This window comes from Argentina silus (genome assembly GCF_951799395.1).
Source record: "Argentina silus genome assembly, chromosome: 15".
Taxonomy (NCBI): domain Eukaryota; kingdom Metazoa; phylum Chordata; class Actinopteri; order Argentiniformes; family Argentinidae; genus Argentina; species Argentina silus.
In genome coordinates, this window is record NC_139669.1 from 16497743 (window position 1) to 16503594 (window position 5852).

Genomic DNA, 5852 nt, shown 5'->3' on the forward strand with positions numbered 1-5852 from the left:
GAGATGACTTGAGTGTCGGTCTTGGAGGGACAATCTGAGAAGCCTGCCAAAAAGGAGGCAGATAACGGGGCGTGTATGAAGAATGGCCTGTACTCCAAAGGCTCAGCGTTTTCTTGAGGATCATGACAAACCATTAATCTACTTGTAATCCCCAAAAAGAGCAAAGAGGATGCCATTATTTCTCCTTGATACAGTCATTTGCCGTGTCCGTGCTCAAAACACAGTGACACTAAATTCTATTCGACTGATGCTGAAGATAGAGTCACAGATCTAGGACGGGTAACCTACCCTGTATCTTACAGGGATAGGAATAATATCAGACCCTGTTTCTGAGGCTACGGGCACGTCCGTGGACTCCATCTGCGACATAGTTTCCATGGGGAAACTCTGGATCTCAACAAACACTGCAAGATTGGATCCAAACCCCCGTCTGGGAGCTGAGGGAGAGGATGGCCAACAGTCACAGGGCAATTATAGACAGAGAAAACTGCACTGGGAGCGACCCAGGTGAGATAGAGAGAGAGAGATAGAGAGAGAGAGATAGAGAGAGATAGAGAGAGATATAGAGATATAGAGAGAGAGAGAGAGAGAGAGAGAGAGAGAGAGAGAGAGAGAGAGAGAGAGAGAGAGAGAGAGAGAGAGAGAGAGAGAGAGAGAGAGAGAGAGAGAGAGAGAGAGAGAGAACACACAAACAAAACGGAACATCACGGCAGCAGTCAGTAACTCTGGATAAACAGACACGGTGACACCTGGGTGAGCATATGAAAATAGTCGACACTGGAGACCAGGGCAAATCACTGCTGCGCTCGTACAATTAAAATTCTCTTTCAAGAGGATAGCCTTCGTCATAACCTATTTACTGTAATTACCATTCTGCACTTGACAATGCAAGAACGCCATAGAGAACACACGCGCGATTCATTTAGTAAAGCTGGATGATGATTCTCTGGCGAACAGATGGACAAATAATGTAATTGTGTTTGATCATAAAGTTGCTGTTATCAGGGATCAACCTCGTTTTCATCTTGAGCAATTAACCCTTTGACCCCCCACCCCCCACTTAAAATTCTCGATTAGAATTCAATCAAATCTAATTCTGCTGTGGACTCCTAATGGCATAATAATGAACTGAACCAAACTGGAAAGCTTTTCCGGAACGGTCTGGCCTTGAAGCTAATGTTAATATTGATGAGGAGAAACGCTTGACATAAAGGGCACCAGGGATTCCATGGATTTCCTTTATTTTGCATCAGGGAGGTAAAACTCATAACTGCATAACTAGAATAGCACAAATTATTATCCATTAGTCAGTTTCCTACGTTATTATGCTATAGATCATATAAGTCAAAAGTACCTAATGCATGACATACTAGTTTAGGATAGGCTTCATCTCTGTAGGTGAAAAGTAAAATGAAAGAAGGTACAATGTTTCCATACAGTATGTGACTCTTTGTGGTAAAAAGGCATGCCACTGCCATTCTCTATGAGGAGATTTTCTCATGGAAAATAAGAACTGTCTAGAACTGCCTAGTCCCCTGCTGGGGATCTGTGGACACTCAGCCTAGCAACAAAGTACTATTTGATTGTGTGTGAAGGGCAGCTCTGTTGAAGAGCAAAAACAGCTCCATTTATGAAGTAACTATCCTCGGCCAGCTGTAAACATTATTGTTGCGTGTGCGGCTGACATTTCACGTAATGGGCCTCAATGTTCTGGCTTCGAGCAGAAATGTGAGGACACAGCGAATGGCAGTTACTATGACCTGGAAAATGCAGCATAAAATATAGTCTGTTCACAGTGGTAACACTCTAAAGAGTTTCTCTGCTGTAGTGGATGCAGTTTGCTGTCGTACGTTTGCCATTGTTGAAGATCTGTTAGGCGTTGTACTTTTTCAGCAGGTCACTTTGCCAGTGCCTCTTGCGGTCGGGGAACTTCTGGGGCACGCGGATCTTCTTGAAGTCATCGATGCACTTCTTCAGATCCTCCTCCATCATCTTCTTTTCCTCCTCTTCCTCGCTGAGCCCTGTCGGGGGGCCACCGTTCTCCTTGGTGGTGGGGCGAGGCAACGTCTTTAGGGCCAGGGTGGTGGGCCGCTGGGGGCTGGTGTCAGGCAGGGGCGGAGAGGGAGGAGGGGGGGTGGAGGTGGATAGGAATTTGGAGGGCGGCAGGACTGGGGTTGGAGGTGGAGGGAGGTCAGGGCTGTCCGGAGCTGGGGGCAGAGGAGGGGGAGGAGGTGGGGGGTCCAGGGGAGGGTTATTTCGCAGGTCCAGAGCAGTGTTGGTCTCTGGTTGGCTGTTGGTAGTGCTGGGGCAGCGGTCAGTTATGGCCAGCTCCGCTGTACCACTGGGGTCTGAGAGGTCAGAGGTCACAGGCTTGGGGAACACTGATTGGCCACCTGCAGCAGAGAGAGAGAGAGAGAAAAAATAAGTGAGTATGGATTTTGAATATGATGTCAAGTCATCCATTAAACCTAGCCTACAACCAGTTGTCACATGTTATCAAATGGAGTGATGTGAATTTGACAGTTTTGAATGCCACATTTCTTTTCCTTTTTGCAGATATTATTTGACACGTTCACAGTCTCTTGTGTATTCATCCATCGACTCAATTATTCTCCTCTTTGCATAATCTCAATTTGTCATTATGTGGGAAGGAGAGAGATGGTGGGGGGAGGGGGGGGGGATAAAGACAAAGAAAAGAGGGAGAGAGGGGAGGGAGACTAAGAGAGGATTCATATTCAGATTCAGTCACTTCTTCTGGTGTCGGATGTGAAATAATGGTCCTAGGTGTCAGGAGAACTTCATAGAGAATAACTGATTGCATTCTGCCTTCTTTGTTTTGCTTATCAAAGCGTGTCAGCGGCTGGCAGGGAAAGAAAGCGCTTCACACAGGCTTTGAGATCCTGTTGCCACGGGGACCAAGGTAAACACATCCTGGGAGACCAGGAAGAGAGAAACAGGGAGGATTATGGGTAAAGAGGTCGAGAGTAGGCAGGAAGCAGAGAGCTCAGCAGGAGAGTACTACAAAACACTACCTGACAATATATTGCTGTGTTTTATATGGCTATATTTATATGGCTTTATAATGCCTTGAAGGTTTGCTCGAAATATGTTATAACACATTCACAAAGACCATTATAAATAACTATATCAACTTATGTAAGCCATTATAAAAGCTTAATGAATGCTTTATGGATGCTACATTATCGCAACTCCAAGCAAAGTGTGACCCTGTGATTAATACTGGCCACATGATGCCATTATAGAGCATGTTCTCTCTTGAAAGTCACTAGGGGTAAAAGCACTTAAGCCATGTAGGGTAAGGTGCTGTTGACAGTATTGTATGCATGAATGCACTCCTGACATCCGGCAGTCCACAGAAGTCACCCAGGTTCAGATCGCAGATGCACACACTCTTACTTAAACTCACACTTACACTTACACACACACACACACACACACACACACACACACACACACACACACACAAGCACACATGCAGACACACACACACACACACACAAGCACACATGCAGACACACACACAAGCACACATGCAGACACACACACACGCACACAGACACAGACACACACACACACACACACACACAAGCACACATGCAGACCCACACACAGACACAAGCACACATGCAGACACACACACACACACACACACCGAGTGCCTCTGCCCTCCTTCCTCCAGCAGGACTCATCGTCACGGTAACCCAGCTTATATAACAGGAAAAGCTGCTTGTATTTAACAGGCGGCACCAAATACTCTCCCACAGCTCTATGTTTCTGCATATGTGCGTGTGTGTGTATGTGTGTGTGTGTGTGTGTGTGTGTGTGTGTGTGTATGTGTGTGTGTGTGTGTGTGTGTGTGTGTGTGTAGGAGTGTGTCTGAATATGTATGTGCATGTGTGTGAAAGGGATAGATGAAGATAAAGAGAGAGAGAGAGAAAGAGAGAGAGAGAGATGAAGGGACTAAAGGCAGAGTGCATTATAGCCCCAGTGTAAATGGGTTTATGAATACTTGTGTTTCTATGTATGTGTGTGTGTGTGCGCATGTGTGTGTGTGCGCGTGCATATGTGTGTGTGTATGTCTGTGCGTGTCTGTGCGTGTGTGTGTGTGTGTGTGTGTGTGTGTGCGTGTACACTACAGAGCCTCATAATGGGTACATGTGTTTTAGAAGTGTGAGGACGTGGGAGTGTGTAGGCTTATGAGTGTCAGAGGAATAATCCACGGGGGATGGGCTGTATCCCTCCATCATTAAGGCTGGAGGAAAAATGAGAAAGAAAAAACACTCACCCATCTCCCCCTCCGTCACTCCAGAGAAATCGGAAATGCGAAAGCACCCCCCCCCCAACCTCTCTCTTTAAGCCACCCATCTGCTCAGTGTGACATCTCCCCATTGCCATGATTACTGCCATTAGCTACACTCATGTTTCATGTTTCAGGCCTTACCGTCTCCCTGCAACAAATGTCTTCTGCAGTCAGAACCTTTTTGTTCATATTATTCATCCTTCTACAGAACCTACACCTACTGTCTTTGCCCTACGCGAGTCTCCATCAAGTCATAACAGTGAATTGGTACTGGATTTGCACGGGGTTGTTCAAATCTGTACCAGCCACATATTCTGCTCCTTCTGGATTGTGATTCTGGATTCACGTTGCTTTACTTCAAAACCAGACCATCTGGCACAGCATGAGACAGTGATAGATGTAGTGTGACTCGTATGCAGAAATGAGTTGGCAGAAATAATCTGTCAGGAATCAACAGGACATTTTGCAGGTGTTCTTTTATGTCAGGCCATGACTGGTGTGGTGCTCCACATACAGGAAGCGCATGTCGTCTCCATGGTAACGCCGTAACGCTATGTAAAACACTTCAATACAAATTAATTTCGATGTAGGGGAGGCGGTTGTGCATATGGTCGTGTTCTACAGATCGACATAGCTTTCCTTTTTAAAAACATTTTTTATCTCATTACTCAAAAATGCAGAACATCTGCTATCTTAAATGTTGTATGCTTTAATGCCATTAAGACAATTAAAATGTCCATATTAGTTTCCCTCTGTCTCCCTCAGTACATGAGTACATTCACAGGCGTAATCAAGTCTGCGAAGACAATATTAATATTTGAAGCTACTGAGTCATATTGCGTACTGTAACACAAGCATCGTCTCCCGTATCGTGCCCATTTGCTATGCAGTGACGACTCTCAAAGCAATTACAAACCTGTCGATATTGATGTCAAACGGAGAGGCGGTACGTGAGAGAACGAGGGAAACGAACATTAGAGCGAGACGGAAAGAAAACAAGAGAACGGAGAGGGAGAGAGAGGAGAGAGAGAGGGAGAGAGAGAGAGAGAGAGAGAGAGAGAGAGATCCTAAAGACCTCTTCACCCCCACTACCCCCCTGTACAAGTTTCTCTCCTGTTAATAAAAAAAAAAAAAAAAAAATCCTTCTTCTAGCATTGTGACTGCCTGTGGCCCCTGGATCGAAACGCTACCCTGGTCCGAGCATTGATTACTTTATTTTATGATGACTGATGGATAGATGATTCACTTACTTTAAACAAATGTGTTTGTTGTAAGTCGCTTTGGATAAAGGCGTCTGCTAAATGCCATAAATGTCATGTAAATGTAAAAACAGGTTAATCGAGGATCGTATTCTTCAAGCTATCTTGTTGACCCGTAGACCCATAGAGTAGAAGACAGTCCATCCCTCATACAGGCAGGCCTGCTACTACAGGCAGGCCTGCTACTACAGGCAGGCCTGCTACTACAGGCAGGCCTGCTACTACAAGCCTGCTATACTGCTCATCTTCCCCAGCTCTCATCAGTGTAAAAT